At 39.3% G+C, this 27,194-nt stretch overlaps 1 protein-coding gene across 2 annotated transcripts in view; it reads right to left on the bottom strand.

The window, feature by feature from the left end:
• Window positions 1–26,060, bottom strand: part of dlgap4a (discs, large (Drosophila) homolog-associated protein 4a) — a 92,335-nt gene extending 66,275 nt beyond the window's left edge. The window contains exon 1 of one of the 2 annotated variants that reach the window (XM_072367611.1): window positions 25,666–26,060. The gene's annotated coding sequence lies outside the window, so the exon portion shown is untranslated. The remainder of the gene's footprint in view (window positions 1–25,665) is intronic. The other variant, XM_072367612.1, reaches the window with a different exon arrangement.
• Between the last annotated feature and the right edge of the window lie 1,134 nt (window positions 26,061–27,194).

The following is a 27,194-nucleotide window of genomic DNA, read 5'->3' as shown; positions in this document are numbered from 1 at the left end:
AACTGAAGCAAGTACATCTCCTTTAGGCAATGATTGTCTGAAACTGGTCAATTTTCAGCAGTACCATTTATGAAACCTTGGCCAGCATCACTGACAAGGTGGAAACAGGCTTACGTCTTTAAAGCTTTGATGGTATCTCACATAAATCTTACTCACTATGGCAAGGTGGTCAAAAAAAAAAAAGCTTGATAAATGGAGAGATGTGAACGACCTTCAAAATGCGTTGGGTTTATTGTATACGGAGGAGGTTGTGTGTGTGCGTGAGTGGCTATCCATTTCAGGTGAGCCGGCCCCGGAGTATCAGCTGCAGTCGTGCACTACTCATTACCTTGGTCAGGCTGCTGTGAGCTCTCCATCACACACAGCCATCAAGCTGCTGATGGGCCAACTACACTAAAACACGCACGAGTATGCACACACAAGGAGAGTTTGGCAACACAGCTTATCACCAAGGCGAGAACCGCTGTCAGGGCTAAGATCAGCAGCATGAGTGGTAATCATTCGTTATGAGAGGTATTTTTAATTTTTCAACTGATACATACTGCAGCCTCTGCACTTCCATTTGTCCCTCTCACTGAACTAATGTTTGCATAGCTTCATGAAGGAATTTTAAACACTAAATGGACAGCAATCAATGTTGTACTCAATACAACACATCTTAAAAAAGATGTAACTGATAAACGAAATTGTTGTAAGATTGATTCTTTGTTTCAAGATGTTACTGCAATCAATTAGATAAACGATCTACCTTAATTTATGTTACATATTGTCACATTTCTGGGAAATGCGTTTGTTGATTGTGTTTGTTGAAGAACACACGACAATCTTACACGTATATGAAACAACTGAAGCTAAGCCTCAGTACTTAAAGTTGATCAATAACACTTATAAACTGTATAAGGACAACGAGTCGACTTCAGTAATTTGATCAGCCTCAGTTATATAAGCAGATTTCTCTGCAGACAATACTTATTTCTCCTATAGACGCCCATCAGAGAGAGATAAAGATTCTGGACAGTTTCTTTAAGAAACTCACGTTTTGTTTTCTACTTTCCAGCTTTATTTTTCAAAGAGAATTGATTGGTTAGTTGGCACTGATGTATGTGTGTTGGTATTTCATCTCAAGCAAAACATGTTCAGGGAAGCAGGGAGGTAGAATAGCTTAAAAAAACAATACCACTAGGAGAAAGGTGCTGGTGTCTGAGACACTCATGTCTTAATGTGAATGGCTGACATGTGATGATTAACTTCTTTCTTTTTTAAAGCAGACCTAAGCAAGAGCTGTATTCACGAGTTCAGCATTTTATAGGATTTGGCATTGTTGCTCGACATTAGGCCACACAGGCCTACTGTTGGCTCTCCATGAGCTTAAAATGAGAACTGCAGAGGGGATTACAACATGAAAAATAATGAGAAATCTTTTTTTTATTGCTCTAATACTAATAATCAAATAAAATGAAATAGCTGTGTGCTAAAATCTTTAAGTTGCATTGGCTTGAAACAATAATCTGACAGCTATTGTTACCACCGTTATTCCACATTTGGGTTTTGGCCATGTTTGCAGCCCCCTGGAACAAACAATAGAGAAAAAAACAGTTTTTGCCAATGCTTGAGTCTGCTTCTGTTTGACTATAAATCAATATTCTTTAAACACGAGTTGGCCTTAAAAGGAGTGCAATCTATTCAGATTAACTATTAGGCACAAATAAGATATTGACCCTCTATTGTATGGTTCTGCTTTTTGTTTCATGTGTATTGTACTGATTATGGTAGCTTACCCAAGCTGGGCTGTTAACCGTTTTTTCTACTGACGCTTTTTATTAGTGTTAGGTTTTTCTCTTTGTGTTGTTTTGCCAGTAACAAGATGCCAGAGCTTAATACCTCTTGCTTAATGTTAGCTGGTCACTCAAACCTACCTCTGACCCTGGAAAATGAATGGATTGCTCAGAAGTTTCCCAACACTGTTAGCATTTAGAGGCATTGTCTTTAGAATGTGTAACAGACATTAAATACACATATTCTTGCTTTTGCCTACAAATTTCTGTTGGTTTCAGGTAACTTTATGATGGCCTTTGGAAGACCCATTCATGACCATACTATGATCTCCTGGCTTATATCTTACACATACAGCACATCTACATGATTCTCCTTCACCAATGTTTCCCCCTATTTTTTTTTAAGCATCTTCACAAGGCTGCATGGTGGTGTGGTTAGCACTGTCACCTCACAGCGAGCGGGTTCCAGGTTTGATCCCCAACTGGGGCCTTTCTGTGTGGAGTTTGCATGTTCTCCCTGTGTATGTGTGGGTTTTCTCCAGGTACTCCAGCTTCCTCCCACCATCCAAAAACATGCATGTTAGGTTAATTGGTAACTCTAAAATTGTCCTCAGGAGCAAGTGTGAGAGTGTGTGTGGTTGTTTGTCTCTATGTGGCCCTGTGATGGACAGGCAACCTGTCCAGGGTGTACCCTGCCTCTTGCCCAATGACCGCTGGGATAGGCTCCTGCGACCCGACTGATCGATTAAGCGGGTATAGAAAATGGAAGGATGGATTTGTTGGTTTGGACTTTTCGTTTCAAAGTCAGTTTGTTTCTAGAAGAAAGAAAGTGACTCCTTCCTGTGCTGTATGATGTCCCATTATGTTTATATTATGAATGTGAGACCTTCAAGCATATAGAGGTTGTACCAAAAGATTTTTTCTTCAGCTTTGGCTGATTTCTTTTGATTTTCTTCCGATATCAAACAGAGGGACACAGAATTGAAAGTTGATTTAAAAGGGATATTTCACTCTTCCATTGGCGCCCCTCTGAGTGGCTTTTAGCTTAAGCCTTGAGGAAACCATCTGCTTCTCTAAACTACGAGACTCCTGACTGGTGTCTACTGCAGGTAAGACACTGACAACTCATGAGTAGTCATACATAAAACAAGTGGGCACAATTTCCTGAGGCCTGATGCCTAAAAAATGTATGAGGCATGCTTTAGTCAAATTATCACTTGGTTTAAGCACATCAGCTTTCCTCTCACTCCTTTTTAAACCAAACTCCTCAGTTTTAAGGGTGGGGAACTTAGCAGCCTCTCACTTAACCTTTTACGCCGCGCCTTTCCTCCTAGAAACCATATCAGTTTGAAATGGAGTCAGACCCTGCACACGATGGAGCTCCCGAAGAAGTTTGACAATCAAGATCTCAGCAGGATGTTGGTGAAAAGTTATTTTTTGTATGTTAGATGGGGCATAGAGGTCGATGTCCACCAGAGGATGTGAGGTGAACTTGACAAGTGATGTAAGTTGCCATTGAAAATCCAAGTAGGTCATTGAATGAGATAATTTCAAACCTAGGGTGCACAAAACAAAGTGCCAGAAGAGGTTATTTAGTCAATAACAACTTCACACACCCAAATATGTGCTCTCAAGAACAAAAAAAAGTACTTTTTTTTTCAAATATGTCCCTTTAAAGTAAAACTATGTTACTTAATGTTTTTAAGACATGCTTTTTGATTTACAGACTAGGTATAAACAACTGCAATCTGACAGCAAGGAATCTTTTTTTTTACATTACCACTACCCGTTGATCACATCAGAAACCATCCTGTGAGTCAGCAAGTTGAAGGCTAGTTTGTTAGAGACTAATCATTCAGTCTTACACCTGAGGAAAACATACAATGAATATACTGTATATCCTGCCGTGGTCTCTGCTGATGAGCAGATTTGCTGGAATTACAGGATGATACATGAAGTGATAAGCCGCTGGTTAAAATGTGGGATGGATATTTCTGTGGTGGCTGATTGTATAAAAATGGTTTCTTAGTGATGGAGTTAAGACAGCAAAACAATGGAGCAGGAGGGAAAACCATTGCTAAATATATTTTAAATTGTCAGAATGAACTAAACAGAGCCACAGACTTGCATGTTTTAAAAGTGTACTGAGACTTGTAAAATGACCAAACTGTTTACAAGGTGACTATTTCAAATCAAAAGTAAAAAATGTCCTTAAGATAATCAAGAAGATACTCTGTCTCCCTTAATTGTTTCACTGATGGTCTCGGTCAGTTGGGATTATGTACTGCCAGGATGTGAGTGTGTTGTGTGAAAAAAGATTAGAATGATCACTATTAACATCCCAAACGCTGAGCACATAAATAGATGCCGAAGTTACAGTTTCTTTATCCAAGGATACATCACTCAGAGCCAGGGATCAGCATTTTGGATGCCAGAGTGCCCTGAGAAGTCTTTGATGATAAAATGCTGAATGCAAATCCTGACCACATGTTCTGCAACGGGAAAGACCTTGATCTCAGAACAAAGCAGTCTCAGTCAAAAGATCGGTGTCCGATGAAAATGCTGATAGAGCACACCATAATCTGTTTTGGACAGTTGATTTATTTTTGTGTTTTTTCTATGGTGTGGCATAATAAGAAATAAAATCACTTATAACCAAAGTGTGAAGACATGTCAACTGATGAATATAAAAAAAAGAAAAATTCCACCTTGTGAGGACTTTGTGGCTTGTTAAACAAAAGACTTGGACATGATGTCTGTTCTTATGAAGAATTTTTAATGTGCATTTTATTTCAGTACTTTACAGGACACAATTGTGAGCCGTATTGGGGCATTAAAAGATTGAAATGACACACAAACATCCATCCATCCATTTTCTATACCGTCAATCCATGGTCGGGTAGCGGGTGGGCCGGAGCCTATCCCAGCAGTCATCGGGCGAAAGGCGGGGGACACCCTGGACAGGTCGCCAGTCCATCACAGGGCCACATAGAGACAAACAAGACAAACAACCACACACGCTCACACTCACTCCTACGGACAATTTAGAGTCACCAATTAACCTGACATGCATGTTTTTGGATGGTGGGAGGAAGCCGGAGTACCCGGAGAGAACCCATGCATACACGGGGAGAACATGCACACACAAACATCCATCCATTTTTTATACCGTCAATCCGTTAATCGGGTAGCGGGTGGGCTGGAGCCTATCCCAGCAGTCATCGGGCGAAAGGCGGGGTACACCCCGGACAGGTCGCCAGTCCATCACAGGGCCACATAGAGACAAACGAGACAAACAACCATGCACGCTCACACTCACACACAAACATATTAGTCCAAATTAAATTGTATAAAATGTAACTTTTTAAAGACATATCAATAACATATTCAGATAATGCAGTTCATGGTCGATTTATTTTCACGTATATATGCTAAACTAAAACTGGCCCAGGTTCTGTGCACAGGCTCCAAAGTTCCCGTTCGGTACACAGAAGAAGAAGCCTATTACAACATAGAATTATCACCAGAGATAAGTATATTAATACAAACAAATTCCCATATAATAACACTTACACATGACCCACAGTTTGGTTTAGCTAATATTGAAAGGACTGGTGGGCACCATGCTCATCTTAACCGGCATCAGGAATCCCTAACACCACCAACAACCCCCTGTCCATACACCCATACATTCATTCATCCATTTTCTAAACTTATTTAATCCCATTCAAGGTAGCAGAGGGGGCTGGAGAGTTTCCCAGCTGCCATTGGGTTAGAGGCAGGGCTCACCCTGGACAGGTTGCCAGTTCATTACAGGGCCACACAGAGACAAACAACTATGCACTCTCACACTCACTCCTAGCAGCAAATTAGAATTACTAACATACGCATGAATATACATGTTTTTGGGTGGTGGGAGAAAGCCGTAGTACAGGGAGAGAACTCATGCATGCACAAAGACAACATGCATGGGCCACACAGAAAGGCCCCAGCAAGGATTTGAACCAGGAACACTTTGTGCTGTGACAGTGCAAACCACCACTCCACCATGCAGTATCATGTCTAAACATTTGCCATCAATAGTTTAGCCACGATTTCCTTTGTGGCACACCACACTTACCTGTTTGACTGAGCACATTCTGCCTTTAAGGCTTTTGTAGTCTGTGATAAATGAGTCTGTGGTGCCCTGTTTACCCATAGGAGCTGCTAATAATTCCAAACTCAGGCCCTCTTAATTTCTAAATACATTTTACATCAGGTGTTTACTTTTTCCACCTCTTCTTGTTACCTTTTGTTAATCAAAAAGTACACTAATTAAAGTTTGTGTTACATGGAGGAGGAGGAGGAGGAGAAGAAGCGGTCGGGGACACAAACTTAATTTGAGTTGAAGCAAAGCCTTAGTAACAGGGTATCAAAGAATATCAAATAGAAAGAACAGGCTGTCCCATGGCTGAGACAAGGGTGGGGGTAAAAGAGGAGCGACCATTTGGAGATGAAAATTGCCGGAGGAGAGTAAAAAATAAAAATGTAGGCCCACAGCAATGGAGTACTATACACAGAATATACAGAATGAATAAAAGAGTATCAACGATGAGTTGAGGCTGCCGCTCGAAAGACCTGTCACAGCTTGATATATGAGCCTCTTATCTTGCAGGACCAAATGCATTATCAAAAATACTGAGACAACATGTCAATATATCTTACTGTGAGCAGACGAGGAACAAAAGTGCTGGATCTGTGATTCATGCCTGGAAAAAGTCACTCCTGCAGCGAGTATTACATGGTGTGAAGGGGGGGGGGCTTCGAAACTATGACGACTGACACAAATTGGCTTAGCGTTTAGTAGGAAGTGGCAAACGACACATAGCTGGGCCTCGGTGCAATTACAGCTCAACAAAGCCACACATTGTCTAACAATTTATGTAACAATACATCAGTGAACCTCAAAGCGCAGCTCCAATAATAACAAGTTTTATCTGGGAATACTTGTGATGTCATGAAGGATGGCAGTACGTGAATAGATGAGGGGATGCTGTGAAGGCTAAAAACAGAATATTGCATGATCAGGTGACTTTGCAAAGGCAGTGCAGCTTCATCTTATTGTCACACTGATTGAATGAAGGCCAAGAGTGATGACAGAGCAGAGCAGCAGGGAGTGAGAGGAGAGTTTATCCTCTGGCCTCGAGGTGGGACAAAGGACAATGACTCTGAGTGCTCAGAGAGAGAATATATAAATATCTCCCCACTCAGGTCTTTTCCACGCTTATACAATCCTAGCCTCCTGTCATTCATGGTCAGTGTAAACCTCATACGTTTTAATGTTTTGAACACTGGAACAAGTAAAATAGAGAACTTGAAAGCTCATCAGGATCTGAACAATAAGAGCTGTGTCTGGCCACGAAGTCATCACATTGTCAGGAACACGACAGGTTAAAAAGGCTCTATTTTAGGCACGTTCTTTTAAGCATCTATTCAATTTGATCTATTTATTCATATCTAGGCATCTATTTTAACCATGTTATTTTCCTAACCCCACCCATTTTTTTGCCATTAAAAACCAACCAAACACTAAGTGAGGAAAAAAATAAAAGGCAGTGGTTTTATACAAGCTGCAGTGTCCTGTGTGAGACTATTTTCCCTTTTTCATTAATCTGAGGGCAACTGAATGTGTTTGGTATCATGGGTGAAAGACCCCTGAAATATTTACTTTTCACTTTTCAAATTCATTTAGTACTTTTCCAGTTTGCGACGGCAATCTGACTAGGTCAAATGTTGTAACATATGCGTGTCACTTTCGCAAGTTTTGACACAAGTTTGAGCTGTGACAGGCACACACAGTAGCTGTGGGTTCATTTTGGACAAGATAATCCTTTTACAGGAATCATATAAACTGTGTGTTTTAATATATAAATACCAGTGCTGTCCAACTTTCTACGCCATGATTTTTCCTTTGATATTCATCTGTTTTGCACAGCATCTGAGCCAAATAATTGACACAAAACAGCTTATTAGCGTTGGGCTGGAGCAGATGCTTCTGCTTTCTGTCTAATTTTATATAAAGATTTTCAGCTGCTCCTTTTTACTGCCATTTTGTGAACCACTAAACAGCATGCTCATTAGGTTGATGTGATTTTTTATGGTAAAACGACATCTCACTATGAAAAATTAGGAGCCTAATTATTAAGAAACCCGAAATAGTCTTTAGTTGAGCAGCCATTTCTCATCTTATACTTCTCATCTCATATATACATCCCATGCAATCTTTTTCTCAAGTTGATATCAACTGCTGTTAATTGTCAGTGCTGTTCGCTTCTCACACATAAGACACCAATTAAAGCCTATCTCTAGCGTAAACATGCACAAAAGTACTGCTTTCAACTATGTTTTAATGTGAATTGTCATGGCGATATGATACGTTGTAGTGAGAAATCAGGCAAAGACTTCTCTATATTGGACATTGGATTTTTCATCTTTTTTTTTGTGCAAATGGCAATTATTTGGTGAGCACATTGGCTCGCTGCGTCCCTCTTAAGTGCATGTCTGAAAGAAGCCATGAGGTAAGTTTAATGTGCAATATAATCCCATAACTTAAACAGAGTGAAAGACCATTATTGTTACACAACTCATGTCGTGAAAAAGAGTCTTAAAGACTTTGACATTAATTTGATGTCCACATCACACCACCGATGCCAAGGGTGCAACAAAAGTTGCTTTTTAACATTTGATGTAATGATCAACTCAACTTTTACTTCTAATCAGTTTCAGATTTCATCAGGGAAAAACCTTTTAGAAAATCCACAATAGTTGACATTTAAAGTTTTTTTTTGTTTTATTTAAAACTGACTCCACACCAACATGATAACTATCATAAATCTACTCAGCATAACTAATGAAGACAAGCAAAAGACCTAAAACTATATCCAAGTCAAAAAAAATCACCGCACATAAAAAGCTCCATAAAAGATCATTTACCAGGTTATTTTCTTTGTTTAATCCAGTACGGACACAAGAGAGGTATCAAGCTTCTTACATTACTTTCAGCAAGGAATTAATCTCTTTCACAATGAAAATATGAAGCTTATTTTAGTTTAGATACATTAAAATGATATAAGCAATGCCTTTGTCTTTGAACCTATGAAATAAATCTTGATTGCACAATAAAACAGCCTAAATATAATTTGTTGTGGTTTCCAAGAAGCATTAACTTGACAGTACTGTTCTGTCTGTCACCAGATATAGAAGCTCAGAAAAATTAAGACTTGATTAATGAGACCAGTAACTGAAGAGACTATGTAACCAAGTAAATATAGACAAAACTGGAGAATGAAAACAAAACAAAAAAGAAGACTAAATAATTCGATTGGGTGTCTCTCACTTGAAGAGAAATAGCTGAGGGACCGGAGAGGGTTCGTTAGAACAGTAACAGGCAACATCTGCTGACTGCATGACAATTTAGATTTCAGTTTGTTTTTTGCTGTGGACAGAAATTTTTGTTAGTAGCTTGTCTGATACAGACAGCGAGAGAGATCTAGGGACCAGAGATACCACATTTGTACATTTTTATTGATTTGGTAACTTTCTGGGCCTCGCCCACGTTCATAATTCATGACTGACTCTCTTGTTGTTTATTTAGCTGCATGCTTCAGAGATCTCATTTTCACACTTTTTCCTTTTCCTCTGTCTTACTCAAAAATATCTGTCTTAAATGAAGAGAGGGACTGAAATATGTGAGATTTATTTTTCAATTGTTTGTGTCAATACCTGTAAAGTTCTTGGACCGGTCTTTGCACCACCAACTGCAAAGTTTCTGAGAAATGCCTACTACCAAACTCCAGAACCTTCTTCCTCTTGACACTGGCGACAGTGTTTACCACAACACCATTGTGCAGCCCACACTTGACACATATTAAAGATTGCTGCACATTATAAGAACTTCAGTAATGCAAAGCGTTAAAGGTATTCGATTAAAGTGTAGCATAAAAAGTTCTCGATTAAGGAAAGGAAAACATTATGGTTAGAGTTTTAAAAAGACAACACAAAAACAAATAATCTTCATCAACATTTCCATGACAAGACATCCAGCAACTGCTATGTTACTTGCTCAGGAAACCTTGTATATACCAAAATGATGCTTTGAGTGCATCCAGTGCAATGAAAACAACAAAAACCGATGCAAGGGGCGTCAGACCAAGTGTCAATTTGTGATGAGTTGGGTGTGAGGAACAGGTCGGCTTGATGGGATCTGGGAGATTTTGAGGCTGTGTCAGTTTCTAGGGCTCTTTGTCATGTTGGTCAAGCCATGCTTGAGCAGTTTTTGTAATGTGCTGGGGCAGACCAGGGGGAGGCTGACACCTTTGAGGTGTGCCACTGTCAATGAGAGATGCTTGATCAGCATAAGTGTTTAGAAAGGAAATATTGTCCATTGTGACAAGATAATCAAGGTTATTCACTTCACCCATCAGTGTTGTAATTGTGTGGCTGACAAGTGTACATTCTTCATACTTTAAAGAACCATATGAAACAGGATTTTTTTTCACAGTACTTATTTCAAACTCACACACATCTCCTCTGACTGAATCATGTGAGTCATCTGCTACATTTCAGTCATCTGTTGGACGACACAGAGCTCACATCGGCCATCCGGGGACACTGCGGCAGGCAAGCAGCTTTACTACTGTAGTGGTATGGCAGGTTCAGCTGAAGGAGAGGCACTGACACCCATACTAATGAGACTCTACGCAGCGCAGTGACCAAGCGTATGCAGGAGCATCAGGCAGAAACAATCACACAGCTTCTGTTGTGCATATTGCCTCAAGGAAACCCCAACTCTCTTCCACCTCAACCCTCTCCACCTTTGAAACATTTTGTCAAATCTATCACACATTTTGCATTCACATTTACTTATACAAAGACCATTCATCAATATCATTACTACACCAAGAGCATTCACTGCGTCTCTGCTTGAATATGCGACATGAATATGTCTGATTCTTAGTCAGCAACAAATTCTTTAAATTTGATTTCAAACGAGAACAAAATGTCTCTAATTAAGCATGTAATTGTGTAGTAAAATACATTTGATATTGAGACAGACAGATGATTGAATGGACTTTATTTTAGCAAAACATGAGACATGTTTGTCTCTTTACAAATTCAACTTATGGCATCCATCCAAGCAAGTCTCTGAAAGACTGTCATGCAAACAAGACTGTAAATGGGAGAAAATAAAAGTCCTTTTTTTATATTTTATAAATATACGCTGTATTATTTGCAAATAGATAAGGATAAACATGACCTTTGGGAGACCTTGCGATTCTCCAGAAGAAATTCATTAGCAATCAACAGAGGGATAGAGACTGCCTTCTGATGACGGGCAGATGTTCTCCATGCAGGTGGCATATCTGAGGCTAATATTAGCTGTATCATCAGCCCTGTCCTGATGCTCGACTGTGAGTTTCTGAGACTGTAAGCTATGCAAATACAAAGGCTTTTAAGAGGACGTTTGAGACAGCTCCTTTATCCACAGCCTACAGTGCAGTCATGCTTCTAGTCAGGTCTCTTTGGAACAGGCTAAAACTACAACATATCTCCGAGTGATCCAGGATTTGCCCTCCAGCCTCTTGTGATTCTCAGGAGCATCTCACTGCCCCCTTACATGCAAGTCTTGAAGAACAGCTATCTCCCTCCCTGTTGTAAATTATGCAACTGTGGCGTTGAAAATTGAAAGCTCACTGCCCAGATACACACAGACAAGGATGTATAACCTCAGTAGGATGCGGATGGAGGCTGAGAGAGTCTGTCCCTGCTGTTTCACAGTTTGCACAACTGCAGTTTACAGCACACAGGTCAGGGGCACCTGCTAATCGATTGAAGCTCCACACAGAGGGATGACAGACCGGAGGTCAAATCATGTTGAAGAATTGGTCTGAAGTGGCAACCAAAAAGGTCTGGGTTCAAGCTGAAGCCAGCAGAGAAATAGTAAACGTCAGTTCTTTTGCTTGTGTATTACATCACGCATCTTCTCTAAAACTCCACTGAAAGCACACAGCACTGCAGCACATTAGCCTGCATTAATGAATTCAATGGATACTCGATCCTATTTCATGGTTTTGTCTTGCAAGAATATATTTTGTTTCACTCACACTGCATATGGACAAACACTCATTTAACATTTGATCTTGTGTTGTGACAGGCTCCTCCTTTACTGTGTATCCCCAATTATTCATGTGACTTTGAGTGCTACTTAAACACAACAAGCTCCACTTTGTGCAGTGAGTGTGAATGCAGACAATGAATAATATATACATTGCAAACTTGAGTATAAAAAAGAGGCCAGCTGTCATAAGTGCTAATACCCTCAATGGGTTTAACAGTATGAACATGTGACTATATTGTCATGCAAATCTCTTGCAGTGCAACTGGCTAAGATAAAGCTGAGAGCACTTGATATTGCATCACCTTAGTTTAGGAGGATTTACATTTCAAAGATTTTAGAGGAAATGAGAAGAATCTGAAACCCCTCCAGGCTGAGGGAATGTGTACCTGAGAAAATATAATTCTCTCTGTATATAGGTTTGGTGTTGTTGTTGACTTGGTATAAAGGTGAAAATACACATTAAAAACATCCAGACCAATAGACTGCATGCACTGAGAACGTAATTCTCATAAAAGGAAATCATCTATCACATCTAGAAAACATCTAAGCACACCCTTATGTCATGTCGTAAACTGTTCTCTTAACTTTTTAGGGTGACGGTGAGTCATGCTGAGTGTTCGTCTTTAGCTGTCTTGAGAGACGTGTTGAAAAGACAGACAGGTTCCAAATTGCCTCAAGCCTGATGTGACACAGAGCACATCATGCCTTCCAGCTGAAGTCTGAGATTGTTTGTGCTTGTGTGCATAGCATGAGAAAATGGGGGTGTCCTAATATCACAAGGTTTATTGCCAAGGATTCTTTGAGCTATGGACAGTGAAGGGGGCTGTTTGGTTGCATTTGAGAAGCTCTCCTGATAAAACACTGTAGGGAGTTTCTAAACAATGCAAAAGGGCAGCGAACTACATGGAAACCTGGTACATAAAATGCAACAAGAAGAAAACTATTTAACTTCGCATGTGGATTAACAAAGGGGAAAGCATGCTTCACCAGTATATACTTACAATAGTGAGTTTTGAGAGAACGATAAAGCCACCCGAATTTTTTCTCTTTACTAAAAATGATGATTAAACTAGAGGGGCACATGTGAAATTCCATCTTTTAAAATAAATTTTATCAAAAGTAATCCAATAATCTAAGTAATGCAATTTTTTTTATTTTCAGATCATGTCACACAGTCCAAAAAGTATCTTTTCCTAACCCTAATCAAGTTTTTTGGGTGCTTAAATCAAACCAAATTGCGACTGAAATAGAAATACAATATGCTTAAACTGATTAAAAGAGGACGTTTGCAGGTCCTTCTATGACCTCAATGAAGTAAAGGAATCCATATGTCCACACTGACGAGAGAAGCCATGTTTCCACTCCATAGAATTAGTGTCTCCTCCACAACAAAGCAGCTAATTGACTTTCCACTGGCATTGTTTCCATGGCGCAAGTAGTTAAGTTCAAGACATCCAGTGACACCGAAACAAAATGTGTTAAAGAAACTGGACTTATTTCATCAGCCTGTGAACGAGGCTTGATGCCCCAGAGCTTGAGATTTGTCGTTTTTTGTTTTTTTTTGCACAACCCTGCTGACAGACAGACTGCAATGAAAAAACAAGACATCTTTGCAAAGGCAAGAATCAAGCATAGGAACATATTTTGATGACCCTTAAAGTAACAGAGCAACAATTGAACCTGCTCAAAGCTCGAAAAACATCCACTGACTCACTCTGTGTGGTAACGTAAGCTGTGAAGTCATTTCCAGATGACAAACTCGTCACTTGTCATATTGTTGATGGCTTTGCCCTTAAAGCTATATTGTCCCTGCAGTTTCTAACTCTTTCTGTTATCTCCACCTATAGCAATAACATAGTGTATTATGCAAGATTCTGATGTCGTGCACAGGCAGGATTAAGTCAAAGCGAAGCCACGGTGTGATTTCCTTGTCTCCAACTTCCGCTTAGTTTAATCTGTAGTTCACAAAAGGCCATAATATTCCTTCCTTAAATCTTTCATTTGAATGAGAAGTGTTTGTCTGTAAAAAGTGTGTACATACATTAATGTTTGTGGGTACAGTAAATGCTGCTTGCAGTAATGGCAGTCTGTTAGTGACTATATGTGAGTGTTTCTCTATTCTTTGTGTGTGTAAATAATTTATTCCTTGTTTACTGACTGTTAGGTTACCACTATTGCAGTAGAGGACATGGTAAAGGTCTGTGTCGTCATGGTCTGAAACTTTTGTGCTCCTGCCAATGCAGCGCCTTTAGTTTGCTTGAGAATAAAGTTGTTTTTTTTTGTCATAATCTGCCTCCCTCCTGCCGGTTGAGCTTGTATTTGGGTCCTGTTCATTTATACACCGCAGCATGACAGAAGGATCTGGCAATGAACAAAGAAAGCTCAGAACTACATATACTGAGGAAGATAACAACTAACAAGATGCAGGCGAGGCAATCAGCAAATCAGGACTCAGTGTGAGACAGCATACACACGGGGAGAAACTCTACAACATAACACAGCAAGCAAGGTAAACGTGATGCAGGATGTACATTGATGGCAAAAAGTAAACCAGAAAATGGAACATGGAAAACCAAAATGCCCCACTAAAACAAGGAAGACAACAAAATCCATGGCAAAAAATTCTAGACCGTGACATTTGCCCCACTCCTCATTTAGAAATAACAAATTCTTTATTAATCATCAGCGTAATAATAAGAGGGGAGCATTTCTAGGACAAGAAGAGCCAGAAAATTTTTAAACAGATTGAGAATCATCTGTTCAGTGGGGAATGGCTTATCACAAAGGCGTGAAATAATCTTCTGGCCCAGATGTTTTTCTTGAATGCCATATGTCCATCATGGGAAAATATGTTTTCTTAATTTTTTTAATCTATTATAATTTGAAAAAAGAAAATCTGGGCTCTGTTAGTTTCCTTAAACAGGCTTTTATTTGTTATGTAATTATTGGATAATCCTACGCTTAATGACCACCGTTTAATGCCTGCATTCAGGAACAGCACAGGAAGTCATTTTTCCACTATGTCTGCCTGTCTCTTACATATGCCTTTTCATCTGTGAATATAATCTTTTCTGACTCCTCGCATGTTTTATTAGCATAAACCAAAACATTTATGAATTATACTTTATCTTGCAATATCCAATCTTCCCTTAATATTAACCGTTACAGTATCCAATGAGAAAAATCCCACACCATGCAGCTATCTTTGTGTAGCAGTTTTGTTTGGTTGTGGTGAAGGCCACAATCCCCACACTGGAACCAGATGGCCTAGTTAAGCATGAGGGATCGTCAGGTAAACAGTAGTCAGCTGGGATCTACCACAGTGTAATTTCATCAATAACAACCTCACTGGTTACTCTAGCTGTACATCAAACAGTGTGCAGAGGACTGAACGCTGGTCTTGCAGCACGTTAAAAGCACTCAGATGGCAAGAACATGCAAACCCCTGGACATACTTTATCAGAAAACAACACAACAAAGACTTTTTCTTCAGCAACAGTTTTTTTTTGTTTTTCATTTTTACAAAGTAGAATTAAATATGAAAGACCGCCTCAGTGAGCTTTAAGAAAATCAGCAGGCTGTCTGATTATCACTGTCTCACAAACATAAATTGTCAATAGAATATTGTATTTAACCCTCTGAGGTCTATGATCACGCTGGCCTGACCAGATCACATGACGTCATTACGGCGCCGTGGAAAACAAACTACAATTAATTTTGATATTACAAACTAGAAAAAAAAGTTACCAAGCTTTTTTTTGTGGTATATAAAGGCAAAATCAAAATGGGCTCAGACCCCAGAGGGTTAAAAAACATGCAAACTGAGGTGCAAACTGAGGTATTAACAATATTGGTGCCATCTCACCACAGCCAAATTTTGACAGGGATGCGTCACAGTCCCAACATGTTTGCTTCTCGTTGCCAAATTCATCAGGACTGAAATTTTCATCGCTAGTAAACATCAAGTAAAACAGTTTATAGTTTGGTTGTTCCATTTTTAACCAAAATATAGTAGAATAAATGTGTAGTGGAGTCCAGTAAAGTGTCTGTTCAGCAAACAAGCCTTTTCATTGTGTTGAAAAAGAAATGCATCACTCAGTTTTGGTTTTATCTCTATTAACACTTGAACCCTGACAACAATGGTTGCTGTGCATGAAATAAAGCACAGCCATGCTTGTCAAAGGGGTGAAAATAATCTTCTGGTAAGATCAGTGTGTAGCTGTGGTGGCATCAGATGTGATGACATGAGATTCCGAGTCCATATGGTACTCAGAGCTGTGACACAGGCTCACACCCTGGGTCGGGTCTTGGTTTGAGAGAACGTAATTGATGGCAAGAGCCAGAAGGCAGCCATTCCATGGTGTTAATCTTCTGAGGGCTCAGAATCATATTTAAGCCAAGTGTCTGTGCACGCTGACTCTCTTGCAGTTAAACGACAGATGAATTTTACTAGTTTAAAAGGGTAACGATGCCATTATCAATTCAACTTGGCGATGAGGAAAATAAATCCTGCTGCAGGCAGTTTAATGAAAGAGTGGAAATTTCCATGCATAATGCAACAATTGAAAAAACATTCCTCAATTGTTCCTTTCTGGTTTTCTGCAGGCAGTGTCCCCCACATGGTTCTTCAACAGCACACCGCATTTAATGTGACAGCGTCCCTCCGCTATCTTGCTCTTCTCCCGAATATGCGTGTGAACTGGTTTAGACCTGTTGTGAAGCAGATCTCCAAAAGGCAAAATTAGTTTTTTATACCAGTTTTCTTTTTGTCTTCACAGAATTAATCAAAGCAAACGGATGATTCAGGGTGGTGGATATTACAATGAAACTCTGTGAGCTCTGTCTCTGTCCAAAAAGTATTTTTACATACACACCACCACCCACAGACAGCCACCAAGAGCTGACCCAGAAATCCAAGCAAGGGTTGAAGAGATTCTTTGTAGTCACAAAATAAAATATCCCAGAGCTTTAAAAATCACTCTGCCTTGCTGTATAGCTGCAGCATCCTCTGTGCTCTCCTGTATTGTTTCTGCATTCACACAGCATGGGTGTCTTAATAATGATTCTAGTCTAAATCTGTTACCTTATACTTACTTAAAATTGGAAGCTGGAAGAAGAAAAATTCAATCTTCCCCAAGTGTTTATTCAACCCTAATTTGAATTCTCAATATCCCTAGAAAACAGTTCTTCTTCGGCTGTTGACAAAAAATTTGTATAGCCATAAAAACAGTGACATGAACAAACAAACAGCTGTTGCCGGGATCTTCCCAGCTTTGGACACATGAGACATAATTAATCACCAGGGAGACACAGACTCATTAATAGCTGTGTGCTGATTACTCGTCCCTGCGGAACATTCAGCTTAACATGCAAATTTGTGTTACAGGATCCATTCTGCAACGCAGCCTAGGCAAGGAGTCATTGTGAAATGACACATGCAGGGAGATAACAAGACACTCGTCAGGGGCTTACTGTAAAACAGTTGCTTCTATTCTGAGCTCTTATCCACGAAATAAATTTGACAAATACTGACAGAGAAGGGAAATAAGCCAAGAAAAGAGAGTCCTTTGCAATGTTTATTATTTGATTTGCTCTGTCCTTGTCTTTTTCTTCTTTTTTTTTTTGCTGCATCACAAAAACTGCTAAGCAGAAGCAGAGAGGGTGGAGGAGGATAGGCAGCGAGAACAGAAGAGAGGAGCTTGTTGAGCACAGTGACCTAATACTGGGAAAGGTCACTGACTCAGCAGCATAGAAGAGCTTCAATGGAGGCAGACTTTAATCACCTGCAGCCGCTTCATCAGCTCCTGCATGAGATGGACACGAGGTACCATGGTCATAAAGTCTCTCTCTATTGTGGACATATCAAATGCGAGTAGCCACTCTACTGAGAAATTAAATCAAGCCATTTCTACTCTCTATCTGAGTTGTTTTTCCTCAACAAATTTCAGAGGGTGATGATGAAACAATAGCTGAACAGATGGAGCACTAAGACACTTCACAAATGCTAAGGAAGTGTACACACGAGTTCAAAGCGCCATTCTTCTGCATGAACTAAAGTTACACTGGTGGCTTGTTGCTATGGTAAATGTAGTGAGATGGGAGTTTGAAATACTGTATACAAACTAAAACCCAAGCCAGTAAACACACAGCGGTAATGAAGAAACTCATTGTATTTCTATCCTAAACCTAAATTCCTCCTTTCTGCGAGGTTTTCGTGAAGTTAGAAAAAGCTGCCTTTACTGCTCTATGTGGGCAAGTCACAAAAATGGTGCTACAAATTTAACATAGGAATTCCCAAGGAACCAAGAACATTTTAAATTTAGCCCACTTAATGTTGTATTAATCATAAAAGATTTATAGCAGTCTGCAGCATAACATCAGATTAGCGCTGTACTATAACAGAAGTAAACATTTCATACAATGTTTGGTTACTGAACAGAGACTTGAATAAAGGTACAACTTTAAGGATGGATGCATGCGGTGCCAAAGTACTTAAGATTATAAATTTTTTATTGAATCCTTTCTCTTTTTTTAGTTAATTAAAGACGCCCTTGGGGTAATTCTGGCTTGTAACCCGGTAACCTATCGATTTTGAGCTTTTTTACATGCTTGAAAACATATTGAGCAAAATAAACAGTCAGACCTATGGCTGAACATTTGCGACTCCTGTTCACCAAATACAGTGTCAATTTCACAGATTCAAACTGCCAGGGTTTTCTACATTACAGACCTTGTCACCTCATTAGGTGGGGCTTTCTTGTCACAATGGGGAATAAGGTTTAACTAATGTTTACATTTGATAACATATCATTTCTTGTGTGAAAAGGCTGTAATGCCAAGGACCCATATCAGCTCAGCGCAATTTAATTGAATCACTCTATGAGTCTTTACTTTTCTTCTGCTCCTCTTTTTCTCTTCTGTTTTGTGTGTGCGTATATGTGTAGATTGTGTTTAGTAAGATGTAAGATGATTGCTTTCAAGCTCAAAATATCCCGTATGTCTGGGATGTAGTTGCTTTTCCAGACACACATGGAAATTCAGGAGCCATTTCGTGTGTCTGGGCAATGCAGTTTTCCCGACCGTGACTGCAACAATGTGTCATAGGGATAAACACTTGTCAAGTGTAGTCCAGACACACAGCATGAAATGGAACCACTAAACTAAATACAGATACATATCAAGAGGAGAGAGAGCAGCATAACAACAGTAAAGAGTCACACTGAGCTGAAAATAATTAGTTGACACATATAACACAGTGAGACAGCTGAGAAGAGCATATATGCACACTCATGATGAGAGAGGAATAGAGGAGGGTCATGTGAAATGAAGATTATTTACTTAAAGGAGCAGTTTGTAATAATTATGGTGATTTATTAACAGAAATGGAATATGATACATATAACTATGTTGTTAGTGCTATATAGTCACCCTATAAAACGAGTCGTTACGTTTTTATTACTTTAAATTTCGCCTTTTTATTTACATGTACCGCGGTCCGCGCTACACAAAGGCTTACCCGGAAGGACACCACTTGCATCGCCATATTTGTTACAGTAGCCTAGAAGGGACAAAGGGTAGCGCAAGCGAGATTCCGCGTTACTTTGCAGACGATCAGACGAACTGATTAAACAAACGTGACGTTTTCTCCGTGTTCCTTTTGAAAACTGTTTATTCACGTGAGTTTATGCGCCAAAACTACTTATGTGGCAAAATGCCACAGCTAGCTTTGTTAGCTGGACAGAAATTACTCGGGGGTCATGTGATGGAGATCAGCTGATTTCAATCAAAGTGTAACATGATACTTTGATTGAGGCTTTGAAGATAATGTCAGCCAGATACAACGTGTTGCCTGCTAATGCTATCCCTCTATCAGACTAATCGGAAATTACAGAATCTAGTGAATACTGTTCAAACGCAACTTCCACACTGCTCCTTTAAGTTGATGGAAATGTGTTTGTGTTCTGGTAAAAGCTTTCCAACAAGTGTTGATCTGCCAAAAATGCCAAGGTGATGTATGCAACAGGCCAGACTTCCTCACACTTCTGGGAAAAGGGGGCAGCTTTAGTGAAGTGCACTGGAGTGATGAGACAACTTGGGCACTGATGGCTCTTTGAATGCTTTCGAATGTTAATGAGTCAAAGGCATCTAGCTACATTTAATCAATTTAAAGGCAGTAAATTATTTAAATGTTTTATATATACATATGTATGTATATTAGTATTGTTGCCTTACTGCAAGAGGGTCCCTGCTTCGAATCCTATGGGGGGCCTTTCTGAATGGAGTTTGCATGTTGTCTTAGTGTATGTGTGGGTTCCTTTCCTCCCAACACCCAAAAAACACAAATGTCAGGTTAATTGGTGTCTCTAAACTGACCCTAGCAGTGAGTGTGAGAGTGGATGCTTGTCTGTCTATGTGTGGCCCTGTGATTGATTGACAACCTGTCTGGGGTGTACCCTGCCTCTTGCCCAATGACAGCTGAGATAGGTTCCAGCCACTACCGAGTTAGATTTAGATTAAGTGGGTATGGAAAATGGATGGATGAATGTATGTATGTACACACACACATATAAGTATTCATATATATATATATATATATATATTAATTTATTATATATTTGTTCATTATTGATTCATATATAAATACCTGTATGTCATTTCAATAAATGGAAATCAACTCTCTTCTAAAACCCCTAAAAATGAATCAAGTTTTTAACGTGCAATTCATCATTACACATTAATCAATGTTCATTCAGTGGAAATATTTCCCTTTAGGGATGGGAAAGGGAATGGTTTCATTTCTGGTTCATTCCTTTATTGATTCTTAAACGAGTTTTCTGTATGGAAACAAGTACTATCAACTGAAAAGGCTTTCAGCATCAACACAACTGCTCCCAAACAGAATAAATTCAACCCATTGATACAAAACAACTTTTTTTGAATATCTTTTTTTTTCAAAAGAGATGTGAGTGTTGTTGTGAAGGGGTTCCAACGCTTCATGACAGCATGTTGACAGTCTTTCTCCTTTTCTTCACTCACCTCCTTTCCTGCCTGTGCAGCATGGGTTAAACTGAGCTGTCAGTAGCTTGAGAGCTAATGTTTGCTGTAGCAACAGTTTCTAGGTCAATATTTACAACAGAGGAAATTATTGTATCCTTTTCATTTTGGTTTACATTGTCAAAGAAAAATGTGCCAAGCATGGTACTGATGTTTTTTTATAATGCAGGATATTCATTTTTTTCTTACAGATGATCTGTTCAGTTGGTAAATAGTAGCACTTGTGTGGCATATTCGTAGAGCTTCAAATACTCACACCCAGAGGTGAATCCCACATTGTGCAGAAAAATGTTTCAGCATGTTGCTGGAGAAATAATCATTTTGTAGATATTAGAACAATCACTTTCACCACTATTTTTAATTAAATGTAGCCATGCTTTAGAGCACTTCTTCCTCTTTACCATGACATTTTTTACAGCAGCACATATAGAAACCAGTTTACCATTACTATTCTCTTTATGACATAATATAACTTGGTACCACAAAAATGAATGGATTTCACAGGGTTACCTATAACTAATATTAGAAAGTAAATAAATAGGTAACACACCTTTATCTTGACTTTATTATTGTTTAGCTAACAATGCTCATTATGAATGAAGATCATTTTCGGGGATAAGTTCTATCGAGCAAATTGAGTTTGTTTTCGTTTGTGTGTTGCAACCAGAATCTGAATTGAGACTTTCATTGGTACTTTTAAGAGTTCCATGGGGGAAATGCCAAGCCATGCTCACTGCCTCTTTTGTTAATATGTCTTCTAAACATATTAAAAAATATATAATTTCGACATAATAACAATATTAAAACTTGATTGCCATCTGAGGGGGGCATAGTTTTAATTAAAGATGAATTAAATCATTAAAATTTCATGTCGGCTGAATGTATTTCTGCTCTACAGTTCAGGATTACTCATGCATTCCATTAAAATTTCAAAGCATAAAAAATGGTGATTGTATTGTCTGAAATCCTTTCAATGTGACACTTTCAACTAAACCTGTTTGTTTTTTGTGCAAGCCCCATTGTCTTTTGTTATTTTCAAACTGCTAATCAGTGCGTGGATATGTAACAATGAGAGAGTAGATTGAGATTTACAAAAAAATGTTAAAAAAAATTCAGTAATCCATATCGATCTTGTTATGCTGCTGTATGGTTACTACCTTTACTTTGTTATCTGACCTTAGACCCCACTGTATATGGCAGATGTTGTAAAGATGTTGGCTAAGGAAAGTCAGCAAGTTAATAAAACTTAGAGAAAATAAGAAAAATAAGTTTATTGCTGTCCTTGTTCATGTAAATTGCAATTAGGTAAATTCTGCACTTTCGCTTCCCATGATAAAGCTAACTCGCCCCAGCACAGCTTTTCACACTTCGAGCAGACTTTTAATGCCAAAACTCTAACACAATATGTCAGACACACAAGATTTTACCACTTGCGCTTTCTCTGTTGCCATTGCTTCAGCAGAGAATGAAAACTATCTAGTCTATTATTTGTTGTTGCTGTGGTGGCAGTATTCGGATATTTTTTTTTCAAATGCAGTCCAACGTGGATGATTTGAAATCAAATGATCAACTCACTTTACAGTTTAAGCTTTTTAGCTAAAAGGTTTTCAGCAAAGCTCAAAGTTAAAGCTGTCTGTATCTTAATTTTACTGATCACTTTCCCATCTCTGATAATTGTGACAGGAAGCAGTTTTCTGCTGTTTTCACTAAAAGAAAAGCTCTCTAAAACCTGGACAAAGAAAGAAACCTGGATAAAGAAATAAAACATTAGGGCATAGGGCAAGGACACGATGCGTATAAGAATATGAATACGTGGGAAAAAAAATCCATATTTTGGTATTGGATGCATTTTCTTTTCTAATTGTGGCTAGAATAATATTAAGCAAATCCCATTTGAGCAGGCAAAAAACACAACCTCAAAACTATCAACTATCATTTGACAACAATGTAGCTTTACATTCACTTTCTATTTCATCTGCATTCAAACACTGACGAGAGCTCGAAACTCTTGGCCTGATGTCCATTAACCAGATATATGCTGGCTAAACTAGAACACTGGCCATTGCGCCAAGAGGTTAAGTCATCAGGCAATGGCCAAGTATGCCCATACTGGTAAAGACCAAAAACAAAGACATAAGAAACTGAATACTGGACTTAAAGGATATAAACACAACTTTAATAAAACAATAATTGCACTCTGTATCAGGTGGGTGTATAAGCAGCTGTTTTGCCAACAAGTTTGCCACAAGTACCTCTTTGATAAGAATGAGTCAACCTAATTTTACCTGCTTTCAAGTGGTCAAAGTTGATTAATGGAAAGTAAGTTTTTCGACAGATCTTTCACATGTTTAAGAAAACATCGCACATTACACAAATTTACGCCAATTTGAACAACAGAAGGAGCTGCAGGAAAGAGTGTGAGAACAGGTCCGTGTCTACTGGCAACTGAACGATCCATGAAAACCAAAAAAAGTAGAACTATTGCAAATGTTACGAAAACACCGAAAGAAAATGCTAAAGACTGAAACTGGGTAGTTGAAAATGTGTAGTTACTATTGCGTATGCATAAAGTTCTTCCCGTGCGACTTCTTCTCGTGCTACTCATTTGGTGACGCGGTGCAGCATTGTCTACTGTTTGGTAAAGGACTGCAGTGAGTTCAGCAAGCCTGACGGGCCAATATAAGTGGTTAAGGCACTGTGTCAATGTCGCAGTTTGCTCTTGCAGCGACCAGTGCAGCAAGCATAATCACAGCTTAACTCCACAGCATTTAACTGGCAGCTGTAGTTATAAGCTATTTTTAGATCCAGCTGTCAACAAATAAATTATATTTCATCAGTTGCCCTGCAGTATAAACTCCAACATTAACGAGATTTTTTAAAATCCATATTGTGCAAATATCTAAACACAAAGTTTTTTTTTTTTAAATCATCCTCTCCACTCTACTTCGCATTAAGTAAGGATATTTTTGCTTAGCAGTTTAGCCATTTTTCCTCCGTAAGACATCTCAGCAATTCTTCCTCTGGAGAATGAATGAGGAGTAAGAGTACAATATTTCTGAAATTCAGTTGATCAGAAATATTGAATACGTCATCAATGCACATGTATCACCCCAGTTATTGGAACCCACAATACATCTTAAATGCAACCTTTTCTGACACATAGACCGTTTGCATGGCAGCTGTCTTGATCACAACAACAGGATTCAGCGTGAGTGTTTATTCAGTTGTGGCTCAGTAGTTAGCAGGATTTCACGTACCTGTGTTGAAGAAATACTTTGACTTCTCTGGCCTTGTTGGCTTTATATGTATGCTTGTGATACTGTACACTATATCGTTTAATTACCCCCCACAGTGGCCCTGACTAAGCCAATTTTTTAAAACACTCACCACCCTGGACTGGAGCCAGCTGGGTTTCCTTCAGACTCCTTGGTACAGCATCATCATAGCTGTTGGCACCCTGGCAGCAGATGTGACATTGACACCATAGTGAGATGATTCTGTCCACCACCAACAGTGCTTTTTGACTCTGAATACCTAGAGCTGCCCCTGGGCTCTGTTTGTACTGCTACACACTGGGTTTATATGATTTTAGTCTACTGTTAACAGTCATGTACTCCTTCAAAAAGACAGTCAGGAAACAAAAACGTGATTATTCACCTACTTTGTGATGCATGTACCTTTCAGTCTGCCCAGCACAACACTGCTACACTGACATCCTTCACTGTGCCATCCACAAATTTAAGGTCCCAATAAGCAGAGAACGAACTATTGATCAGACTACTAACAAAATCGGCTTTTAATTGTATCGAACACCAGTTCGACAAAGACAACTGCAACACAGGCCTCGATTCAAACTGCAAATCAATCACCCTCCCTGTAAGCAGCCTCGTCTTCAGCTTCACAGAAGATGAGTGCCAGTTTATGGAGAACCAGCAAGCAGCTCTTGCTCCCTCCAGAGGATGGGGCCCCTCACAAATATCTGCTGAATATACCATCTTTTTTAGACACGGAAAAAGCCAGTACTTCTTGCATTGAGACTGGTGCAACTTCAAAGGAAGAAGAGTCTCTGATCTTGCAAGTCAGAGATTTTTTTAATCATCAAAAGAAAGAAAAACACACACACACACAAGGAAGTCGAAGTAAACGATAATTAAGTGCTGATTAATTTCATATCTGCACAGAGTTAAAAGCTAACATAGTTTAATCTAATTGTTCTCATAAGACATGTTGGTTTGCTTTGTTTAGTTTTGTTTCCCCTCCAAACTCAAGCAAGCAAAAGCAAGGCTTTGATAACTTTGACACAGACAGGTCATCCACACAGAGCTGAAAAATGAATGAAATCTTTCAGGTGCGATTGTCTAAGTAGGCTTTATTGACTCTGGCTCTGGCAGCCAGCTGCAAGGTCTCCTCCCGGCGCTCTGAGGTAAATGTCGTTTGAATTCACAATTAAACCGGCTGTTGGCATGACATAACAAGTTACATATCGGCATCTAGCAGCCACAGCAACACTCATGAGTCGACAGGTGATGAGCAACCTATTCAAGGGGGGGGGGGTCATAAATTTCAACTCGTGAGAGCCATGGACGAGGCAACAATGCAGCCTGATGAGCTCCAGTCCAATTTGTTTGACTGAAACCCCGCAATGCCCGATGTAAATCCTGGACGTGTCAACGAGCTTACCTTTTTCATTGTGTTGTAATCAGCTGCAGATGGGTGTCGGTCACACAGGAAGAGTTATCCAGCTTTTACATGCCGTAATGCCACCGTCAGCCGGCTGTTTATCTATCTGGCTGGTAAACAAGACGATCCGATGTAACTGCTTGAAATATGATAGTCTTTTCTCTCTTTTTTATCCTTTAGATGTAGGTGAAAAAATTCTCTGCGGTCATTGCGCGTCTGTCCTCTCCGTAGCACAGCGGTCTTCTGACAGCTGCTCACCGGTTTACACTGGGATCCATCGCGGCAGGGAAAACGCAGTTTGGAGGCTGCCGGTGATGCTGCTGCAGCAGCGTTTGCTCCGTCGAGACGCGGGATGAGAGAGGTGGGGGTGGGGGCATCCGAGGGCCCACGACAAAACAGCCAGCTCCGAAAATGAACTCATCGGACCTCGAAATCTCTGTCTCATGAGCAAACGGTGGTTGATGAATCATTATGCACAGAGAGAGGCAACATGGGTGCGCGCGTGTGTTGTTTATTCTTCCCGTTCTTCAGGAGTGATGCTCGTCTGTTATTCAATGAGAGGGAACAGGGACTTTAAAGGAAAATTTCATTCAAAAACAGATCTTTCTTTGTTGCTGCTGTTTTCTTTTGGCTGTAGACTTCGATCGAGACAATTTGACACGTTATGTGAGACACTTTATAAAGTTGTTCTTCTTGCTTATCATTAATTAAAAAATAATCAATCGATTATTGATTAATTTGCAGAATTAGTTTCAGTCTAATCAGCAAGGCTCAAACATGCCCTGTAGTGGCCAAAAGTTATATATAGGTATTTTTAAAAACTTTGTTTTTTTGTTCCAGCAACATAGAAAACAAAAGATATTTAGTTTTCAATCATAAAAAGTCGAGCAGATCTTTACATTTGAGAGGCTGAAACCAGAACATATAACTGATTAACTGTTACCAATTAACTTTAAAAGTTCTTGTTTAATGACAAATAATGTGACCGTTGAAATGTACATAGTTAAAGTTTGACTGTCCATAACAAGCTTATTTGAAGTCACAAATTCTTGGCAAGGAATTTATGTTCATTTATGGTGCTTTTCAATGCAAACATTCGAACACTGGGACAACATACGGTCATGTGAAAAAGAGAGTATGTTGTTTAATTTCCAAGGTTTTATTAATCAAAGAATCATCCGGTCCTTACCAGGTCTTAATAAGTAAATAAAACCTCAGATCAAGAACAACGCATTTGTCATTATTTATTGAAGAGAAACTGAGCTAGAATGCAGAAGCAGTGAGTTAAAACAAAGTGCATCTTTACTTCTACGCTGTGAATTAAGAGGGAAAGTGGCAGCCAAGTGCAGCTGATCAAATGCACCTGATCAGCTGATCATCAGCATCTGTGAGAAAGCAGAAGTTTTGGAAGTTTTCTGATCCGGAACATTCAGGTGTGTGTTAGCACAATGCCACGGAGGAAAGAAATGATAATGTATTTACCTCATTTTAATTAGATGATTCATGACCCATCCTTGCTTGGAAAGACT

Source organism: Leuresthes tenuis, unplaced genomic scaffold (genome assembly GCF_036924035.1).
Source record: "Leuresthes tenuis unplaced genomic scaffold, fLeuTen1.0.hap1 SCAF_16, whole genome shotgun sequence".
Lineage (NCBI taxonomy): Eukaryota > Metazoa > Chordata > Actinopteri > Atheriniformes > Atherinopsidae > Leuresthes > Leuresthes tenuis.
Note: the sequence above shows the minus strand (reverse complement) of the source record. Positions and strands in the feature narration are given on the sequence as shown.